The following is a 23,798-nucleotide window of genomic DNA, read 5'->3' as shown; positions in this document are numbered from 1 at the left end:
GTCTTGTCTTTAAAGTGAAGTTGTCTCCATGTGAAACTGCACAGTTGCTGTACGCATTATTTCATCTTATATTTTGTAATATTCATTTTGTTTTATTTCTGCAGTGTCCGTTATTTTCTTATCCAGATTTTTTTGCCTCTTTGGAGAAAATGCCTCTGGCAGAGATTGTCATACAGTGCCCCTAAAGCTACACTAAAAATGTATGCCATTACAGCAAATAACAAAATATCAAACTGTGATGTTTTCTAACTTCAGTGTTTGTGCCCATACATAATCAGTGCCCCCTGCAAATACATCCATCATTTACATAAAGTAGTTTTACATGTTCCCTGTCCCTCGCACAATTCTTTAAGTATTTTAGCTAATTTGATAATGTGTTCATCTACCATGAGCTTAATTAGCATGTTTACCATGTTTAAATTCACTCCCCAGGTTTTCCACCAAAATGTGCAAAAAAATTAATCTATTTTTAAACATAATTAATGTAATATAATTATAAAATAACTATACCACTTAAACTTCCTTTTTTGTGCTTGTGCTATATTTATTCAAATTTAGCTGCGTATTTTGTTAATGTAATGACATTCAGTCATTTTTAATTGTGGCTAGAACTTTTTAGGGCTATTCACATGTGAAATAGTTAACCCTGGGTCATTCTAAACCCCAGGTAAATGGAATCCTGGGTTATCTTGCTTCACGTTTCACATGGCTCGTAATTTACACAGGGTTAACAATTAATCCCAGCCTGGGTATCTATAAGCAAGATGTTTCACACCATACATTCCTAAACCCTTGGTTAACATCCTTATTTGCATATTTGCTGTGTCAGTGTTGTTGTTAGGACGAGTGCAGCATGCGACCAGTTTATATAAAAGCTCATTGCATGTTCTCATATTATGCAAAAGCGGTGCTAACATTGCTATGGAGCAGGGTTTCATAACCCCCGTGTAAAAAGCGGTGCTAACCCCAATTCCAAATAACAAGTGTAAAATGTTCTTTTATCCGGGATTAAAAGTGGGGTTCAGAACGATGATAACCCAGGGCTAAGTAGTTTGAAAAGCCCTTTTGGGATCACTTAAAAAGTGGTAGAAATAAGATGCAATGAGACGATTTGAAATCCCATGAATGAGAAAAGCTCCAGAAAAGGTTTTTTTTTTTTAAGGGCAGGATTTTTTTTTGTCACTACTATGTTCTCTTGTTTTTCTAAAATATGTTTTTGTTTTGCCCCATGAAACTCCTTAAGACAGAATCCCGCAATCAAGTAGCTGATCCAGCCTTACCTTGAGAAGATTTATTTTAGCCAATGCTGGCTCATCTTATCCAGTAAATCAAGGACAGGTTTATTACTTGTAGCGTCTTGGCTGTGTGTGTCTCTGTAGCTTATGAGAAGATCTGGACTGTTGCACCCCATGGGTATTTGAGAGAAATCAAGGGTGTATTCCTTCAGCTCTCAGATTTATTTACCTTATTAGTATATATTAAGAGTCTGGTAGTGCATCTGTGCTGTAATTAATTGTGTTGTTAAATCACAGTGTAGTACTTAGCGGGTGTGTGTATGTGGTGACTAGAGTGTCCCTTTCAGAGAGATGAGGTTTAATAAAGACAGAATGACTCCTAATCTGCTGTTTACCACTGCTTCGCACCCTTGCCGCTTCTGTCTTCATTCCCATTTGCAGCTTTAATTAGTTTTACTGAGTCCCGGTGTCTGCCGAAGATGTGCACAATCGTTCTCTGCCGTATACGACCCGCCATGCATCCACTTACAGCTCGATGTCTGCTTCAGTTCTAATCTCAACGGTTTGTTTGTTTGCATCACCTGACTTCGGTAATTCTTTGCTGTGATCGTGCCCATGTAGACTTGGCTTTCATCTTATTAATTGGCAAATCTGTCCTGCACTGGGAGCTCTCAGGAACACCATAAGGCCTGGGCTGGATACCAAGCCTCGAGCTGAATGCCTCCGGATGCCTAACTGATGCGTCAGCGTGGGAAAAGAGATGAAGGGGCAGACGTCCCCTGCTTCATCATGCTCCTCATCCTCCTCCTCCCTCAATATGCTCGAGACAGCTGGAGTGGCGCTCATGAGCAGAGGCTGATACTGGAGACGGTTGCGAGGCAGTGCGCAGGTGTCTCAGACTCCATGGAAGCACTGCTGAATACTTGGAAAATTGTGCCTCGAGGGTATAGATGTTGTCACTGTCCATCTAGTTTCATTATCACCACTGGTGTAAATGGGCTAAATTGACCTGGAAGTGGGTAATTGTTCTGACATTTGACTTATGACGCAGATGTGATGTAAACAGAAGCTTTTTGCTCTTTATTCTCCTATAGATGACCTTCTGTTCCGGAAAATATGAATAAGCTTACAAGCTACCTTTTTGGGGTCAGTACGTAAAAAAGAAAATATATATATACAGTGGGTACGAAAAGTATTCAGACCCCCTTAAATTTTTCACTCTTTGTTATATTGCAGCCATTTGCTAAAATCATTTAAGTTCTTTTTTTTTTCCTCATTATTGTACACACAGCACCCCATATTGACAGAAAAACACAGAATTGTTGACATTTTTGCACATTTATTAAAAAAGAAAAACTGAAATATCACATGGTCCTAAGTATTCAGACCCTTTGCTCAGTATTTAGTAGAAGCACCCTTTTGATCTAATACAGCCATGAGTCTTTTTGGGAAAGATGCAACAACCTGGATTTTTCACACCTGGATTTGGGTATCCTCTGCCATTCCTCATTGCAGATCCTCTCCAGTTCTGTCAGGTTGGATGGTAAACGTTGGTGGACAGCCATTTTCAGGTCTCTCCAGAGATGCTCAATTGGGTTTAAGTCAGGGCTCTGGCTGGGCCATTCAAGAACAGTCACGGAGTTGTTGTGAAGCCACTCCTTCATTATTTTAGCTGTGTGCTTAGGGTCATTGTCTTGTTGGAAGGTGAACCTTCGGCCCAGTCTGAGGTCCAGAGCACTCTGGAGAAGGTTTTCGTCCAGGATATCCCTGTACTTGGCCGCATTCATCTTTCCCTCGATTGCAACCAGTCGTCCTGTCCCTGCAGCTGAAAAACACCCCCACAGCATGATGCTGCCACCACCATGCTTCACTGTTGAGACTGTATTGGACAGGTGATGAGCAGTGCCTGGTTTTCTCCACACATACCGCTTAGAATTAAGGCCAAAAAGTTCTATCTTGGTCTCATCAGACCAGAGAATCTTATTTATCACCATCTTGGAGTCCTTCAGGTGTGCTTTCATGTGTCTTGCACTGAGGAGAGGCTTCCGTCGGGCCACTCTGCCATAAAGCCCCGACTGGTGGATGGCTGCAGTGATGGTTGACTTACTACAACTTTCTCCCATCTCCCGACTGCATCTCTGGAGCTCAGCCACAGTGATCTTTGGGTTCTTCTTTACCTCTCTCACCAAGGCTCTTCTCCCCCGATAGCTCAGTTTGGCCGGACGGCCAGCCCTAGGAAGGGTTCTGGTCGTCCCAAACGTCTTCCATTTAAGGATTATGGAGGCCACTGTGCTCTTAGGAACCTTAAGTGCAGCAGAAATTTTTTTGTAACCTTGGCCAGATCTGTGCCTTGCCACAATTCTGTCTCTGAGCTCTTCAGGCAGTTCCTTTGACCTCATGATTTTCATTTGCTCTGACATGCACTGTGAGCTGTAAGGTCTTATATAGACAGGTGTGTGGCTTTCCTAATCAAGTCCAATCAGTATAATCAAACACAGCTGGACTCAAATGAAGGTGTAGAACCATCTCAAGGATGATCAGAAGAAATGGACAGCACCTGAGTTAAATATATGATTGTCACAGCAAAGGGTCTGAATACTTAGGACCATGTGATATTTCAGTTTTTCTTTTTTAATAAATGTGCAAAAATGTCAACAATTCTGTCAATGTGGGGTGCTGTGTGTACAATAATGAGGGAAAAAATGAACTTAAATGATTTTAGCAAAAGGCTGCAATATAACAAAGAGTGAAAAATTTCCGTACCCACTGTATATATACTTTTATTCAACAAGGACAAATTAAATGGATCAAAAGTCATTTCTATGACTTTGCGATGAGACTTTCATTTCAATTTCAACTTCTTTTGAACTTTCTATTCATCAAAGAATCTTGAAAAAAAAAAAGATCATGGTTTTTGCACAGTGTTATTTCATGAGCTCTAAATCAGCATATTAGAATGATTTCTCAAGGATCATGTAACACTAAAGACTGGAGTAATTGCTACTGAAAATTCAGCTTTGCTATCACACAATAAATTACATTTTCAAATATGCTAAAATAGAAAACAGTTATTTTAAACCACAATTTTATTTCACAATATTACTGTTTTTACTGTATTTTTGTGAATAGAAAATAAATAGAATATAGAACTTATTCTATAAGTTCAGCCTCTGTGAGCATAAGAGACTTCTTTCAAAAACATGAAAAAATCTTACTGATTCCAAAGTTGTGAACAGTAGTGTAGGCTATATTCATTTAACAAAATTTGGCAGATGCTTTTTTCCTTCAAAAAATACATTTACAAATACGGTGGTCCCAAAAAGCTTTTGAACATTTAAGTCACAATAATGTCTGGCTTTCATTGCAGTATGCAAAATATCAATGAAATCTGGAAACAAATGAGGCTAATGCTTTTCTCAGAACGAAAGTTTACACACATGTCCTAGCAGAGTATCCACCGGTGTTAGTTCTACACAAGTGTCCAAGACTTTTTGTATTCAATTTGAACAACATCTATTCAATCTACTGAACATAAATGTATTGCTGCTTCAAGTGTTTTGATTGAAAAGTGCGCCTGTGCGATATTTCTTTAAAAGTAATGCCATTTATTTTGATATTTTGTTATATATAGTGCAAAAACATGTATACATTGTAATTGTAATTTAAGTATTCAAGTATTTTTTGTAGTCACTGTATATATTTGTTCTAAGGCTTTCACAAATTCCATGAATTCCCTTTTCCCAGCATACTGTTGTTGAGGATAATTTTTCTTTGATTGTTTATATTAAAGAGCTTTATGTACAATGAAACATGTTATAACTTTTGGGACTCAAAATTGCTTTATTGTCCTTTATTGAATTTGCTTTATTAAAACTAAACCGCAAAAACAGCTTGTTATGAATGTCTGGAGCTTTCTGATGTCAAAGAAATGAATATATATCAGCGCTAAACGATTACAAGGATATGGAAAGCTTCGTCCTATCATCATAGGAAGCTTCTGGCCTCCGCAGTGTTCACTTATCTATTGCAGATTAACCACAGTTTAACAGGATTGTGGCTTCAGATAGTGATATATGTTTGAAGAGGTTCTTTATGCTCTGTATACTTTTCTCACTGCAGGTTGGCCACCTCGTCATCACACTTCTCCAGCTGTCTCACACTAAGTCTCCACAGCTTCCAGAACCCGAACAAAGAGGGAGATGGATATTATTTAAATAAAATTATGCTTCAGGTCAGTAAAATCATAAGACAAACACAATTAAATAGTTTATTGAAAAGTTAAGCGTATAGGATTTGAATCTGTGTCTTTATCATGTCATGCCATTTCATGTCGCCATTTCAGTTGTCATGTCATGTCACCATTTCAGTTAAGTCATGTCATGTCGCCATTTTAGTTAAAGGGATAGTTCGGAGTAAAATCAACCTAGGGTCCGTTTCCCCTATGACCTCGAGCCAAACCCCTGGTCCCCTTGGTCGAACATTATTAAAGTTAGAGCTTATTTAGAGATATCAGCCGAATGGCTTAGTGCAGGCGCTAATGGATCCAAGGTTGTATCTCGTAAATTACCCCACTAATAATGCCCAGAATGGTACCAAACTTCTACAGTAGTACAAATAGGTTCTGTACTCATAAAACGAGGCGTTGGAAAGTTTGTAAGTACACCAGGAGTTTATTTAAATAACACTTGACTGATGGCTCATGCTACCATTAACCCTGGACGTCGAGGCCACTTCAGTGATTTGGGAAAAGCACGTAAAAGTTGATTTTACTCCGAACCATCCCTTTAAGACATGCCATGTCGCCATTTCAGTGAAGTCATGTCATCATGTCATGTCGCCATTTTTTTAATACAAGATCCATGATCATCTTGTCTTATACTAACCATTCATTTCAGAGGAGATATTTTTATAAACCAGTGTAAAGAACAGGGTGGAAAATGGCAGTGAAAAACTAAATTATGGTCCTTTTTAGGATGAAAAAGAAACTTTACAGTTACATGAAAAGTGGTCCTCAGGGATATAATTAGGAAACTTGTTCACCTAAAAATAATTAACCTCATGTCATTCCAAATTTGTATGACTTTCTTTCTTCCATTAAACACAAAATTGATGAATTAGGTAGGCCTACTTTTCTCCATGCAATTAGTCCTCATGGGCAGTGAGGCTTCCAAGCTTTAAAAAGGAAACAAAAGCATTATAAAAGAGGTTCATATGACTCATGCACTATATTCTAAGTCATCTAAGTCATCTAAGTCTAAGTCATACGACAGCTTTGTGTGCGGAACATTCCAAAATTTAAGTCGTTATTCACGTATCCTCCCCTGCTTATTAATTTGAACTTGAGAACCGAATTATGCTTTTATGCCCTTTTTGAAACTTGGAAGTCTCAGTCACCATTTACTGTAACTGTATGGAAAAGAGAGTTTTTTTTCTTTCCTACTGGGAAAAAAACTAGTCGTAGTTGATTTGAATGAATAACAGAATTTTCATTATTTTGGGTGAACTATTCCTTTAAATAAAAACATGTATGACTTGAGCATTTTATGTCTGGAACAACCTAGGTGGATACTCTGAAACCCTGCTTACACAAACAGATTATGGAGGCTAAAATTGCGTATGGAGGGAAAGAGAGACATTTTTGGCAGAGATGGAAAACCTCACTACGATCAGATCAGCTTATAGCCCAACACGCCGCTTGAGATATGCAGCATGACGCAGCATGAGAGACGCTTGAGATAAAGCCAAAGAGATTCAAAACATAGATTATTCTCTCCTTCTTTCTCCCATCCTTGAGGCTGTGGTGTCTATGTGTAACCTTGGGGTTAATTTGTTGTTACTTTGACATTTATGAAATGTATGAACTATGTGGTTTGGACCTACACTCCAAAAGCCAAGGGGTATATCAGGAGAGATGGAGATGGAGGTAAAGGCAGGGATAGCAAGAGAGAGGGAGCAGATGGGTCAGCCATCTGGTAGAAGGAGAAAAGGAAGGGAGATGAGAGGAGGAGGGAGCGCTGGAGAGAAGCAGAGAGAGAGAGAGATCCATGGGAAATATGAGTAGGAATGAAAACATCAGATTGGCCTGTGTGTGTTAGATGTTTCTGTTAGATATTCCTGAGACTCCGGTGTGAATATGGGTGTATAGCGGACCGGAAAGTCCAAAAATAGGACTGCTTCTCACTAATGACGTGGGAAGTCACTTTACTATAGCCACTAGCTACTGAGATTCCCCACTGATATGCCGGCGGTGGATCTATATAGCCTACTCACTCTTCTCAGCTGGCAACTCACTCTCTTCACACAGCGAGCGACTCACTCTCCTCAAACAGCGAGCGACTCACTCTCCTCACACTGTGAGCAACTCACTTTCCTCAGCTGGTGACTCACTCTCCCCACACAGTGAGCGACTCACTCTCCTCACACAGCGAGCGACTCACTCTCCTCACACAGCGAGCGACTCACTCTCCTCAGCTGGCGACTCACTCTCCCCACACAGTGAGCGACTCACTCTCCTCACACAGCGAGCGACTCACTCTCCTCACACAGCGAGCGACTCACTCTCCTCAGCTGGTGACTCACTCTCCTCACATAGCGAGCGACTCACTCTCCGCACACAGCGAGCGAGTCACTTTCCTCAGCTGGCGACTCACTCTCCTCGCACAGCGAGCGACTCACTTTTCTCACGCAGCGAGCGACTCACTTTCCTCAGCTGGCAACTCACTCTCCTCACACAGCGAGCGACTCACTCTCCTTACACAGCGAGCGACTCACTCCTCAGCGAGCGACTCACTCTCCTCACTCTCCTCACGCAGCAAGTGACTCACTTTCCTCAGCTGGCGACTCACTCTCCTCACGCAGCGAGCGACTCACTTTCCTCACACAGCAAGCGACTCACTTTCCTCAGCTGGCGACTCACTCTCCTCACACAGCGAGCGACTCACTCTCCTTACACAGCGAGCGACTCACTTTCCTCAGCTGGCGACTCACTCTCCTCACGCAGCGAGCGACTCACTCTCCTTACACAGCGAGCGACTCCCTTTCCTCACGCAGCGAGCGACTCACTTTTCTCAGCTGGCGATTCACTCTCCTCACGCAGCGAGCGACTCACTTTCCTCAACTGGCGACTCACTCTCCTCACACAGCGAGCAACTCACTCTCCTCACGCAGCAAGCGACTCACGGTACGGATCCACTTTTGCAACGCCTCCCCTCATTTGTATGTTGATGGGCGTTCCTCAAGTTTACCGTTATGGGTGTGGTTTTGAGCCAGCGGCTCATGATTCCCCCAGTCTCCATGTGCTCTACTTCTATTGGATAGTCGCATCACGTTCAACGGATAAATTTCCATAAAGATGGGCATCGGAAAGCATTCCGGGAAGGCGGCGCTTCATTTGGAAAAATGCTGCGCGTCAAAAAGCTGGCCGATGCCCATCTTTATGCAAATGAATTCCGTTGAACGCGATGCGACTATCCAATAGAAGTAGAGCAAATGGAGACGGGGGAAGTCTCTCGCAGGTCCTCTGTTCTAATACGCAACATTTCCCGCTTGGTCACTATAGGTCACTATAGGGCTTTTACAAATCAAATTGAACTCTGTATCAACGAAAATCTTTTTCTTTTCACTGGAGAGAAAACAGAATCTGCATCAGGAGGTGGCATTTAGATGTATAAAATGTAATATACAAATATGCAAAACAAGCATAAATACCTGGCTGTAAAGCTTTTGTGGATTTTACTAATGTAATTACATTGTAGACGCAATATTGACTGTTCTTGTTCTGTTTCAGCAGTGAAAATAGTTCCAAACAAAGATCACAGCAGAAGGCATCTCACAGCAACACACAACCCTGTTTTCATTTCTGATTGATTCAGTGTTTTGAATGAATCGGTTGAGTCAAAGATTCAATGACCCATTCATAAAGAAATGCCTCATTCTTGAATGAATCAGTCGTTTGAACAAATCGTTTGAATGAATGATTCATTGACTCGCTCATTAAGACGGTCGCCTGCCGCCACCTACTGGTTTAAGTGTTATGTTTAAAAGTATCATTCTTTCCAACATTTGTTATTTGTATATTAAAAAATATGTAAAACAATCTCATAACATTATTTAATGCAATTGTAATTTTTCAGTGTAAATTATTTAATTTGATCAGCCCTGGGTAACAGCGCTATAGTGTCTTATTAATTAAATGTATTGATCAAATTTAGGAATTTGAAATGAAAGATGAAGCATACATTTAATAAGATTAGGGAGGGAAATGCCCTTTAAAGGTGCAGATATGACTAAATATATATAAAAGCATATTGAACACTGATGAGAACATTGCTTCAGAAAAAATTATATTTGCAAGCCTTAGGCTATTATTATTATTTTTTCAGACAAGCAACTTTTTGGAAATTTGGAAATGACAAATTTGGAAATTCCGAAGGACAGGCACGTGAAAAGGCTTAATGTCGAGCCCTGGATCTAAATGCCACCTCTGATAAAGATTCTGTTTTCTCTCCAGAGAAAAATAAATAAAAAGAGTTCAATTTGATTTGTAAAAGCCCCGTAGTGACTTATTCTAATTGAATGTACTGATAAAATGTAAGAATTTGACATTAAAGATGACAGCCTAAGGTTAGGGGGAAATTGCCTTTATAATGGTAAAAAAAAAATGCAATGAGAATCCATTTAAGAGGGCATAAACAAATATGCTGATTTAAGTAGGCTACAGCTTACAGAACATTGATGGGAATATTGGTTTGAATAAATGACATTTACAGCACAACAATTTTAAACTTTACTGAATGTAGTTAGTTATTGCACAATCACAGTATTTTAAAAGGGTATAGGGATTTTATTATAATATTAGGTCAATGTACATGAGTGAGTCGCTCGCTGTGTGAGGAAAGTGAGTCGCTCACTGTGTGAGGAGAGTGAGTCGCTCGCTGAGTGAGGAGAGTGAGTCGCCAGCTGAGGAAAGTGAGTCGCTCGCAGCGTGAGGAGAGTGAGTCGCTCGCTGTGTGAGGAGAGTGAGTCGCTCACTCGCTCGCTGTGTGAGGAGAGTGAGCCGCCAGCTGAGGAAAGTGAGTCGCTCGCTGCGTGAGGAGAGTGAGTCGCCAGCTGAGGAAAGTGAGTCGCTCGCTGTGTGAGGAGAGTGAGCCGCCAGCTGAGGAAAGTGAGTTGCTCGCTGCGTGAGGAGAGTGAGTCGCTCACTCGCTCGCTGTGTGAGGAGAGTGAGCCGCCAGCTGAGGAAAGTGAGTCGCTCGCTGAGTGAGGAGAGTGAGCCGCCAGCTGAGGAAAGTGAGTCTCTCACTGTGTGAGGAGAGTGAGCCGCCAGCTTAGGAAAGTGAGTCGCTCACTGTGTGAGGAGAGTGAGTCTCTCGCTGCGTGAGGAGAGTGAGCCGCCAGCTGAGGAAAGTGAGTCGCTCACTGTGTGAGGAGAGTGAGCCGCCAGCTGAGGAAAGTGAGTCGCTCACTGTGTGAGGAGAGTGAGTCTCTCGCTGCGTGAGGAGAGTGAGCCGCCAGCTGAGGAAAGTGAGTCGCTCACTGTGTGAGGAGAGTGAGTCGCTCGCTGCGTGAGGAGAGTGAGCCGCCAGCTTAGGAAAGTGAGTCGCTCACTGTGTGAGGAGAGTGAGTCGCTCGCTGCGTGAGGAGAGTGAGTCGCTCACTCGCTCGCTGTGTGAGGAGTGAGCCGCCAGCTGAGGAGAGTGAGTCGCTCGCTGCGTGAGGAGAGTGAGTCGCTCACTCGCTCGCTGTGTGAGGAGTGAGCCGCCAGCTGAGGAAAGTGAGTCGCTCGCTGCGTGAGGAGAGTGAGTCGCCAGCTGAGGAAAGTGAGTCGCTCGCTGCGTGAGGAGAGTGAGTCGCTCACTCGCTCGCTGTGTGAGGAGTGAGTCGCCAGCTGAGGAAAGTGAGTCGCTCGCTGCGTGAGGAGAGTGAGTCGCTCACTCGCTCGCTGTGTGAGGAGTGAGCCGCCAGCTGAGGAAAGTGAGTCGCTCACTGTGTGAGGAGAGTGAGCCGCCAGCTGAGGAGAGTGAGTCGCTCACTGTGTGAGGAGAGTGAGTCGCTCGCTGCGTGAGGAGAGTGAGTCGCCAGCTGAGGAAAGTGAGTCGCTCGCAGCTGAGGAGAGTGAGTCTCTCGCTGCGTGAGGAGAGTGAGTCGCTTGCTGTGTGAGGAGAGTGAGCCGCCAGCTGAGGAAAGTGAGTCGCTCACTGTGTGAGGAGAGTGAGTCGCTCGCTGCGTGAGGAGAGTGAGTCGCCAGCTGAGGAGAGTGAGTCTCTCGCTGTGTGAAGAAAGTGAGTCGCCGGCTGAGGAAAGTGAGTCACTCGCTGTGTGAGGAGAGTGAGTCGCCAGCTGGGACAAGTCATTAGTCTTATTTTTGGACCTTCCGGCCCGTCATATATTATGGGAAGCATGGTGAATTGTGCTAATACTCATAGACTAAAAAAATAGGTTGTGCATGTAGTTTGTAAAATTGCACAAAATTACCAATATTATTATTTTGAATCTGGCAGCCGAAAAATCTGTTATTTAAAACCATGTGAAATCCCAAATGCATGATTGACGTAACTCCCAATTGCATGATTGATAATTTACTCACTCTCATTTTGCCCTGAATCTAAAGATGTTTCTTTCTGTCATGAAATACAAAAGCAGGAGAGAATCCCCTTAAAAGTAGTTACAGTGTGTGTGTGTAAAATAGTTTACATTGTTACATTTTTATGTGTACATTTTTACACTTTCTTTTCATCAAAGAATCTTAAAAAATGTATCAAAAATATTCCAACAAAAATATTAAGCAGAATAACTGTTTTAAACTGTGAAAATAATAAGAAATATCTCTTGAGCATCAAATTAACATATTAGAATAATTTATGAAGGATCATGTAAATAATGGCTGCTAAAAATGTTTTTGAAAATAAAAAAAGTTACCCCCTTCCTAAGATAGATATGTGTATGTATGTATGTATGTATGTATGTATGTATGTATGTATGTATATAAAGTTTAAATATTTACTTTTGCAAACAACACACACACAAAGTAAATAATCCAGCTTTATATATAGGCTATTATATAGCCTAGCCTATTTATATAAGTATTATCTGGACAATATTTACTTACTTTGTATTAAGGAGACAGTGTATCTTCTTCCATCCACTATTTATGTAAGCAAAAAACAAAAAAACAGAAACAGTTTCAGTTTACATGTTTGTTTATTAAGCATATTGTTACTAAGCAGCTTTACTGAGAATATTGCCATAAAACGATTTAGCAAAGCTAAAGGTGACTGGCAAGGTGAAAAGTATAAATTCTTACATAATCAACAGTAATAAATGTTCTGTGTTCCGCAGAAGAAAGAAACTCAGAGGTTTGGAATGACATAAGGGTGAAAAATGTTCATTTTGGGGTGAACTATTTCTTTAATTAACTTTAGATTCACTTTAATTCACAGATATATTTTTTGCAGAAAATGTGAGAATGAGGGTTAAGAAATGGAGAGGCAAAGTGAAGGGACAGATGGAGAAAGTAGAGGAGTGACAAGATATGTTATGCTAGAGGGAATGAAACGACAGAGTGAAAAGTAACAAGTCTCAGAACCCTCTCTTGTGGTAAAGTTTAAAAAGATCAAAGTAATGATCTTTCTAAAAGACCAGATGTCAGGAAAATAGATCCCAATTTATTCAAGGCAGCCAACGTCTTGAATACACCTTAAATTGCACCCCTCTTGGCCTGCCAGCCACGTAAGATAGAGCACATTAGAGAGGAGAAAATAGACCTATTTTGAGGACGGCGATACATACACAGTTTCTAATTTGTATAAAATGTTCTCATGGCGAGAACAAGAGATCAAGGTTTTCTCATTACAAAGACGTGACGTATAGAATAACAAATTTTCAGTGCTTTAATGTTTTACGCTTTCCACTTTCCATCTATCTCCATCTCTAAATATTTATCTAAACAACTGTAAAATCTTCTTGTCTAGATTATTCTCTTGACTCGGTTAATGATGATTACCAGTGCTGTTCATTACCATGAACTGATTGTGTGGCAGATAATGTGCAAAATTTTTATAGCTATAGAAAATTGCTTTTATTACTTTAAGCACACTACTTTTAACAGCTTTTCCCTCTCCCAAAAAAGAAAAAAGTGTAATATAAACACAAGAGCACCATGACATTCCAAGAGCTCCGATCAATACATCATGGCAGCATGTTTTTCCATTACTTTAACTCATTGTAATAATTTAACCAATTTCAACTTAATTTTGACTCATCTCGGCTGTACAAGTAATTTCAACTTTGATAATATTTTATAAATACATTTCACAATTTTGTTAAACTCAATTTCAAAATATATTAATTAAGTTGAAATTACTTGTATAGTTAAATTTTATTACTTAAAAAATGTAAGGCTGCAGCTGAACATACGTTTTTATTTTTCAGTGTGAGGGAATTTGACCCTGTGACCTCCGGCTCTGCTGACATCATCAGCCCCTGGCCCTGTTCGGGAGCTGTGAAGGGTCAAGAGACAGGTCAGCATGTTTAAATGTGTCAGATTCAGTGAGATCTTCTCTAAAAGGCTTTCCCCTGTTCCTATCTGACTGTTCAATATACAGCGGTCGGTAGTGTAACAGATCCGATGAGGGCACGATAGCCGCTGGAAAAGAAGAAAAACATGCGGAAAGTATTTCACAGAGGTCTGCACCAGCACATTTATTATTTACAACCCGCCGCTCGAGCGCAAATAATCCTCCTCACCCCTCACTAACGTGAAACTTTTTCAATGCATCGCCCTCTCAACAACAAACCGTCCCCGGATCAAACACGTCCACACACCCACACGCCAGCACAAATGCGGAAGGAGTCAGCGTGTTTGTGTCATTGTCTGCTGCTTAGGACAGGACTTCAAATGGTAAATGTCAGCAGAAGATCAAGGCGAGGAGGCCTTATGGGCGAAGCCTCAGTATTGTCACTGACAGCAGCTACAGGTAGACAGGTGGAGAGAGACAACATGCTCGTCAGAGACAGAGGACGGGAGATATCAGAAATTTTGCCTCCTGTTTTCTTGGCTGTAAGTCTGTGCTTTTTTGTGTTGTCAGAAGACTCTTGAAAATAACTGCCTTGGCTGATTTTCCCACTGTCATTGCTTCCCACAGTTGAGGGAATCGTTCACTCAAAAATGAAAATTCTGTTATCATTTACTATCCCTCACTTTGTTCCAAACCTGTTGAATTTCTTAAGTCCTAAGGTATTTTCGTGGGCAAAATCCAGTTATTTCAGTTGAAATCCATGCATTTGGTAATTTTGCATGAGGGCAAAAGAATTTCCTTTAGTAAATGTTAATTATTATTACTCAGTACTTCAATGTATAATTATAATTAGTATAATTTGCTGATGTGACTGCACCGTTAGTGATTTAAAGAAAGTCCAAGTGGTCCAATGTTGTTTTAGGCTCTTTTGACTTTCATTGTAATAATAAAAAAACAGTTGAAACGTTCTTCAAAATATTGTCTTTTGTGTTCATGCAGGTTTGGAACCTCATGAGGGTGAGTAAATGATAATGGATTGTGTATTTTTGGGTGAACTATCTATTTAAGTGCCGGATAACACTGACATACATTTTCTGTTCTGTTGTGATATGCAAGTTAGGATGTTTTTAAACTTGTCAGGCATAAAGGAGGTGATACTGAAGCTGAAGGACGACGTGGGTCAGAGACTCCATCACTTTTCTTTTCCTCTTTCTTAAAACAGTGCCCTTCAAAGCTCAACAGATACACAGACACACGTACACACACACACACACACACACACAGAGGAAGCCTTGGCAGCAACACCAAACATTCCCGCGTGGATAAATATGTCCATTTATGCTTTGACTGGCTCAGTTCTGCTTCTATGATAGAGGAGGGATAGTCTCTTTAATATTGGACTCACATAATGTTTCTGTTGTGCTGTCTTGCCTAAGAGAAATGATATAAATGTGGGGGGAAATGCAAAGAACTGCACTCACCCGATAGTCTATTACCATAATAAGGGAGTAATGATGTTGTAAATTGTGATGATTGCAAAATTATAGGATTTATTTTCTATTATACATCGGATTTCTGTAAGAGATAGTTGTCATGATTGTTGTGATAGGCTGCAGACTGCCGAGAGCGAGGGAGAGTGAGTACGTGATGAGGGATTTTAAAACAGTCGTTTTATTATGGGAGAGAGAGGGAAAGGGAGAGAGCGAGCGAGAGAGATGCGATAACAGCGTTTGCCCTGTTCATATTTGACTCAGTGCTTGTCATTGAACACCGACAGACTCACACAGCGCAGGAAGAAAGTCCACGCATTAAGATCGACATTACAAGGTAAAATATTCATTTTTTTTCTTGATCGCTCGGGATGAATTTAACACGAGCTATCAAAGCCAGAGCTTCTGTCTCCTTCATATTTTAGAGTCTATTTTTTGAATGTTGGGTTAAGGAATAAGCAGCCCAGTGCGCCGCACGAAAGATTTATTTGCAAATGTATTAATTTCAAATTAAGTATAGCCTACATGTATATATTTTTGTGTTAGTTCCCTAATTTATTATTTTGGCTTTAAAGCGTTGTGAATAAGAAGAAACACCATCGTATTGTGTTGTGTCCGCTTGCATTTTTTACTGTCCATCTAAAGTCCACTACGATTGTTTTTAACAATGTATAGATCATTCAACAAATAGTCAATACAAAAGTAGCCTACCGATGTTTCCCATTGACAATGTCCAAAAACTCCAGTAGACTACTCCTGACGGACTAACTGGGTGATGCATACATGCATGCTGTTCTTCCTATAGTATAAGTGGTGGTTTTGTGATATATGAGTTATTAAATACTGGACTCACTCTTGGGAAACGGACATTCCACATGACTGGGCGCGCGAAGGAATTGAAGCAGATGGCGCGCGCGCTTCTGTCTGTCACCGTTGAGGGACGGGGCAACAGCATACACGTTTACCGACACCCCGGTGCTCGCCGGGCACACATTAAACAGTTAGTCCTTTCCTAACGACGGCTTCACTGGTGACACTCATTTGAGTCCCTGATAATGTTTTTAGTCGCAAATTAAGTGAGTGTGGCTGCGCGTGAGCGAGCGCGCGGCGGCAAGGATGGATACGCTCTGCTGCTCGTGCCATGTGTTTACCCAAATACATTATTAGCGCGAATGCCATTTTAGTATTCCAGAATGCCCTTTTAGTATGCCAGACGTTTTTTTTTCTCTCCATGTTTTTTGTAATAATGATTAGCCTACAGTTGGCTGTAGATTTGCTGCCGCTTTCATTACCCATGGCCATGGGTTGCGTGAAGTAGCCGACATATGATGTTTTTGGGTTAAGTGCACTTAAAAGGTCTGACCTCCCCGATTCAATCTTAACCCCCGAAAAAAAGTCACAACATAAAACCTTTCGGGGGTTAAGATTGACAGCCACAAAAGTTAGAGTTAGTCAGAGGAACCTTCTAAATAAGTCGCGTTCGTTTGAGGAGGTTACCATAGCAACAGCAGGCTGGTCCATAACTTTTCGTTACGGTATGGTACGGTAAGGTACTTCGACAAAACATAAGTAACATAGGCTACCTCAAAAAGAAAAGAAAAAAAAAAGTAATCTCTTGACTAAAGTCATTTCATATTTTGCAGACTTTTGTTGTGATTACCTAATTATGTATCATCAGTATTGGTTGAGTGTTAGTCACCATGAAATCAAAATTGATCCGTATAAATTGCAGTATTTATTAAAAACTATTTATCCGTGCACATTATTATTATTAGGGGTTCAAGCATGAAATGCTGAAACCCTATTGTAATTGTAAGGATTTTTAGGGGTTCAAGCACGAAGTGCTGAAACCCTATTGTAATTGTACTGATTTTTATTAGGGGTTCAAGCATGAAATGCTGAAACCCTATTGTAATTGTACTGATTTTTATTATTATTATTATTCTTCTGCCGTAAAACGCATCGTGCAGCCCAAACCGTAAGTGCTAGAGACTTGAAACTTGGCCAGAAGGTAGTACAAAAATCGAGGAGAGGTTCAGAGAGTATGACCCCGATTGGCCCATAGGTGGCGCTATAGTGCCAAAAACCAAAAAAAATCACGGTTTTGCTTAAATCTCCTTAACCCTTTGTCACAGACTCAAGTGTCTTATATCACTGTAATCCTTGTCTCAAGACGGACAAAATGTATATCTTCAATTTCATTTCCGGTATGCAAATTTTTCCGCCATTTTGAATTTTGTCTAAAACCTACTTTTGCAAACTAGTAGAGGGTTTTTTTGGCCAATCGGAACCAAACCAGTGCAGAAATGTTCTCTGGAGTCTGATTATCAGTAATTATCGAAAAAAAGTTGAAATTTCGATCCACGGTTGCTAAGGGGCGTCAAAACGTTTGCAGGAGGCGGAGCCAGTTTACTAAAATGGTTATAACTCATGAACGAAATTAGATATTTTCACCAAACTCGGAACACATATGTATGAGTTCAATCTGGGGTCACAGTAAAAAAATCGCGACGATTGAACACTAGGTGGCGTTATAACATGAAAAAAACATGAAAAGGGCTATAACCACCTGACCGTTAGTCCAATTGACTTGAAAATTGGTATGCAGTCTCATGGTCCAGGGTGCCATGTATATCTATGATGACATTGGCGTATCTCGAAAAACATGGCCGCCATCAGCCAATGAAGTTGAGCACCTATTAGACAAGGTTAACGGAGGCCGATCGGAACAAAACTCGATGGGCATGTTCAACTCATGGCCCTAGAGGTATGTAAGATTTTTGAAAGAAATCGGCCACTAGTTGGCGCTAACGAGTTTTATGGCTCTGTAATCACGTGGTGTTAAACTTATTGTCACATTATGCATATCATTTGATAGATCTGCTCATGCTGAACAACTTTGCCTCAAGAACCACTACTGTCAATCAAACTGTTCATTAAATATTGGCAAACATGTTAAAAACCTACTTTTGCGAACTAGTCCCTGGTTTTTTGCCCGATCAGAACCAGACCAGTCTAGGGTAATTCTCTGGACTCTCTAGATCAATAATTATCGAAAAAAAGTTGAACTTTTGCATTTGGATGGCTGTAATAGGGTCATTTATAAAATGGGCGTGGCAAAATACACTAAAAAGCCTATAAATCCTAAATGAAAACTCAGAACTTCACAAAAATTGATGAGCATATGTGACATAACATGCTAAAGAAGCATGGACATTTTTATGGAGATCGGAGCATAGGTGGCGCTATAACTGTTAAAATGCTTTAAAGCCATATATTTCCTATGGTAAATTGCCTGTATTTGCTGTAAATGGTGTCTTCTATCTATTATCGTATAATGTTCATATCATAATGTTCAAAACCAGTGCAGCACAATTCTCTGAACTCTCTAGATCAATAATTATCAGAAAAAAAGTTTAACTTCTTCAAAAGGTGATTTTATATGAATATAATGACATATTAAGCCAATAAGTGGTATTTTACTGCCCCCTGCTGTCATTTCATCATACTACTCCCTAATATTGTTATAAAATTCATATTTAGACTTTATAAAATCATTATTTTAACATTTACAATCACATTTTGTCAAAACTCATCTATTGAGTATTACTATTGACAATTGTGTTACACTGAGATATGGAAATGGACGAAAGTAAGTGAATGAAATGAAACGAAAGTATAACGGCATTTAAGCCACGCCCCCGAATACAAATTCATTCATAACTCGAAAACGGAAAGTCGTTGCGCGCTCAAATTTTGATGGTGAGGACCTCTCCGGGCTCTTGATCGAAACGTGTCCTCGCGGGCCTCGGGAGCGCGCCCCCCGCGCATCGCCAGCCCGCGGGACCCCCGATTTTGAACGGCCATTACTCCCGACCCAGACCACCCCGAACATTGTGTAAGAGCTCGTTGGAAAGGGCACGTCCTTGGCTAGCTTCGATTCAAATGTGGTGTTATCTGCCCTGGGCATTCCAGAGATAATAGCTCGAATAGATATGCCTTATAACAGTCATAACTCCCAGCCCCAATCGCCCAAAAACACCCTGATGGTCTCATTCAACAGGGCTCCTCAAGCACTATCTATGCTCTGAGTTTCAGAATTTTTCGCCTTTTGGTTCCTGAGATATAAGTAAAAAAACAAATTCCCATTCATTCATTCAAACACCTCAACTGTAAAATGTAAGCTATAATACCACTGTTGTCCACTAGAGGGAGCAGCAGGATTACGCATGATCTTTTAATTCGCTTCAGTATTGGGAAATAAACAAATGCTTTAAGAAGCAATCTTTTTTATTATGATGTTTTTTTTATTATGATATTTGTATATATTTTATTTTTTTATTATGATTATGAACGGTTTGATTGACATTAGTGATTCTTGAGGCAAAGTTGTTCAAGATGAGGAGATGAAGATATTTTCACAATATCACATCATAAAAACATTGAAAACATATTTGTCTTTGTGTGTGTGTCTGTGTGTGTGTGTGTGTGTGGATGGATGTGTTTGTGTTTGTGTGTGTGTCTGTGTGTGTAAGCATGCTTAATGGAAATAACATGGAGAAACTGCTTTGTTTTACTGGTGGATAAAAAAGTCTTTCAAATGAAAGTGAGTCAATTAGTGGTCTTCTCCTGCCCTCTGCAGGACATTCTACTTAATAAAATATTTTCATCTGTGCTTTTGCATTAGTTTTTGGACTATATAAAATTACTTGCATGAAAATCACCTATTATAACACAGTCATGTTTTGTCAAAGTTTATCACTTCATTTTTACTGAGCTCTCAGTTTGAACAATTCTGCCTCTCAGTGATTAATTTGAAATCTGAAAATGGTGTTATACAGAGGAGATTTGCAATTATCATTTTGTTACCTATCTTTTATTTTAAATATCTACATCTACAAAAAAAATTGTGTGCATGCGTGTGTTCAAGCATGGTTAGTGTATTAAGTATTATTGTTTAAGTATTATTGTTTTCATTTACATTTTAACCACCAGAAGAAGAACACTCATTGGTTCATTCTGCTCACTAAAATATTATTTTTCATTTTTTTTCCATTTGAAATATTGTTTAAACTTAATAAAATCATTAAAATAACATTTCAAATCATATTTTGTCTGTTTATAAATCCCACAGACTCACATTGGCTGCAATACTAATGTTTTTGTAAAACACAGACCTGATAGTCTAATCTGTGTGTATTGTGCATATATTATTGATATTATTACTATTGCAAATCATGTTATTGTAACTCATATCTTAATAGAATATTATTTGTAATTTTAATTCTTTATTTCTTAATTGTTTTTTTATGATTACTACAGATATTATCACCAAAGATATCAACTACACCTTCACTTTTAGTATTGACACGCTGCACACACAGCACAATCACACACTCACTAATGCATTCAAATAAATGTAATCTTACTGTGCTACTTTATTTGTACATGATTAGAATGAACAGAAATCTAAGAATATTTTTCTTCTTTTGTTAAAGCCATTTCAGACTCCAAGTAAGCATTATATTACTAATCATCTATTTTACAGGTGCCATACAATTGAAAACTGTATTTATCTTGGCATAGTTGAATGATAAGAGTTCTGGACATGGAACTGACATACCGTGAGCCTCAAACACCATTGTTTCCTCCTTCATGTGTAAATCTCCTGTTTGCAAAAGACCGCTGAAAAATGAGTGAATCCCACCATAACACCGACTGTGACGTTGGAGTCAGGATCATTAATATTTATACCCCCCAAATTTGCATTTTCCAGTCCATGTTCTAGGCCAGGCAGTGTTAATGTGGACCTGCACAGCCGAATCATCAGAAGATCTGCAGGTATTGTGAAGAAGCAAGCAAGGACAATAGTGAAAATGGCAGATCATGGATATAAATGTTATGTCTGAGGCTGTGCTGTGGATTTGAGAACTTTTCATTCCCTTCCCACAAAACTGTCAACAGGCATGGTTGATGTTTACAACAGGATACCTCACCATTTTAATTCAAAGCTGTTAGTTTGCTCTTAACGGAGGCCGATCAGAACGAAACTCGATGGGCATGTTCGACTCGTGGCCCTAGAGGTCTGTAAGAATTTTGAAAAATCAGCCACTAGTTGATGCTAACAGGTTTTACGGCTATGTAATCATGTGATGCATATCATTTGATAGATCTCCTCATACTGAACAACTTTGCCTCAAGAACTACTGCTGTCAATCAATTTGTTCATTAAATACTTGCGATTATGTTAAAAACCTACTTTTGCGAACTAGTCCTAGGTTTTTCGCCCGATCGGAAATATACCAGTGCAGTACAATTCTCTGGAAGCTCTAGATTATTAATTATATAAAAAACTTTAACTTTATCCATTGGGTAGCCATAACAGGATCATTTAGAAAATGGGTATGGCAAAAAACACTCAAAAGCCTGTAAATCCTAAACAAAAACTCAGACAACTCACTAAACTGCCTTATGTGCTTAAAGACCCTAAATGCTTGAACCCCGCTAAATGCTGCTTGCAGCTTTAATTATTATTATTATTCTTCTGCCGTAAAACGCATCGTGCAGCCCAAACCGTAAGTGCTAGAGACTTGAAACTTGGCCAGAAGGTAGTACAAAAATCGAGGAGAGGTTCAGAGAGTATGACCCCGATTGGCCCATAGGTGGCGCTATAGTGCCAAAAACCAAAAAAAATCACGGTTTTGCTTAAATCTCCTTAACCCTTTGTCACAGACTCAAGTGTCTTATATCACTGTAATCCTTGTCTCAAGACGGACAAAATGTATATCTTCAATTTCATTTCCGGTATGCAAATTTTTCCACCATTTTGAATTTTGTCTAAAACCTACTTTTGCAAACTAGTAGAGGTTTTTTTTGGCCAATCGGAACCAAACCAGTGCAGAAATGTTCTCTGGAGTCTGATTATCAGTAATTATCGAAAAAAAGTTGAAATTTCGATCCACGGTTGCTAAGGGGCGTCAAAACGTTCGCAGGAGGCGGAGCCAGTTTACTAAAATGGTTATAACTCATGAACGAAATTAGATATTTTCACCAAACTCGGAACACATGTGTATGAGTTCAATCTGGGGTCACAGTAAAAAAATCGCGACGATTGAACACTAGGTGGCGTTATAACATGAAAAAAACATGAAAAGGGCTATAACCACCTGACCGTTAGTCCAATTGACTTGAAAATTGGTATGCAGTCTCATGGTTCAGGGTGCCATGTATATCTATGAGGACATTGGCGTATCTCGAAAAACATGGCCGCCATCGGCCAATGAAGTTGAGCACCTATTAGACAAGGTTAACGGAGGCCGATCGGAACAAAACTCGATGGGCATGTTCAACTCATGGCCCTAGAGGTATGTGAGATTTTTGAAAGAAATCGGCCACTAGTTGGCGCTAACGAGTTTTATGGCTCTGTAATCACGTGGTGTTAAACTTATTGTCACATTATGCATATCATTTGATAGATCTGCTCATGCTGAACAACTTTGCCTCAAGAACCACTACTGTCAATCAAACTGTTCATTAAATATTCGCAAACATGTTAAAAACCTACTTTTGCGAACTAGTCCCTGGTTTTTTGCCCGATCAGAACCAGACCAGTCTAGGGTAATTCTCTGGACTCTCTAGATCAATAATTATCGAAAAAAAGTTGAACTTTTGCATTTGGATGGCTGTAATAGGGTCATTTAGAAAATGGGCGTGGCAAAATACACTAAAAAGCCTATAAATCCTAAATGAAAACTCAGAACTTCACAAAAATTGATGAGCATATGTGTCAGAACATGCTAAAGAAGCATGGACATTTTTATGGAGATCGGAGCATAGGTGGCGCTATAACTGTTAAAACGCTTTAAAACCATATATTTCCTATGGTAAATTGCCTGTATTTGCTGTAAATGGTGTCTTCTATCATCATATAATGTTCATATCATAATGTTCAAAACCAGTGCAGCACAATTCTCTGAACTCTCTAGATCAATAATTATCAGAAAAAAAGTTTAACTTCTTCAAAAGGTGATTTTATATGAATATAATGACATATTAAGCCAATAAGTGGTATTTTACTGCCCCCTGCTGTCATTTCATCATACTACTCCCTAATATTGTTATAAAATTCATATTTAGACTTTATAAAATCATTATTTTAACATTTACAATCACATTTTGTCAAAACTCATCTATTGAGTATTACTATTGACAATTGTGTTACACTGAGATATGGAAATGGACGAAAGTAAATGAATGAAATGAAACGAAAGTAACGGCATTTAAGCCACGCCCCCGAATACAAATTCATTCATAACTCGAAAACGGAAAGTCGTTGCGCGCTCAAATTTTGATGGTGAGGACCTCTCTGGGCTCTTGATCGAAACGTGTCGTCGCGGGCCTCGGGAGCGCGCCCCCCGCGCATCGCGAATCCGCGGGACCCCCGATTTTGAACGGCCATTACTCCCGACCCAGACCACCCCGAACATTGTGTGAGAGCTCGTTGGAAAGGGCGCGTCCTTGGCTAGCTTCGATTCAAATGTGGTGTTATTTGCCCTGGG

At 40.0% G+C, this 23,798-nt stretch overlaps 1 protein-coding gene across 3 annotated transcripts in view; it reads left to right on the top strand.

The window, feature by feature from the left end:
- Positions 1-15,434: 15,434 nt before the first annotated feature.
- The window catches only part of cdh24b (cadherin 24, type 2b), a 148,053-nt gene continuing 139,689 nt past the window's right edge, over positions 15,435-23,798 (top strand). For all 3 annotated transcript variants that reach the window (XM_084410550.1, XM_084410549.1, XM_084410551.1), the window contains exon 1: positions 15,435-15,577. The gene's annotated coding sequence lies outside the window, so the exon portion shown is untranslated. The remainder of the gene's footprint in view (positions 15,578-23,798) is intronic.

Source organism: Rutilus rutilus (assembly GCF_951802725.1).
Source record: "Rutilus rutilus genome assembly, chromosome: 6".
NCBI classification, from domain to species: Eukaryota; Metazoa; Chordata; class Actinopteri; order Cypriniformes; family Leuciscidae; genus Rutilus; species Rutilus rutilus.
The sequence above is the reverse complement of the archived record's forward strand: the minus strand, read 5'-3'. Positions and strand labels throughout refer to the sequence as shown.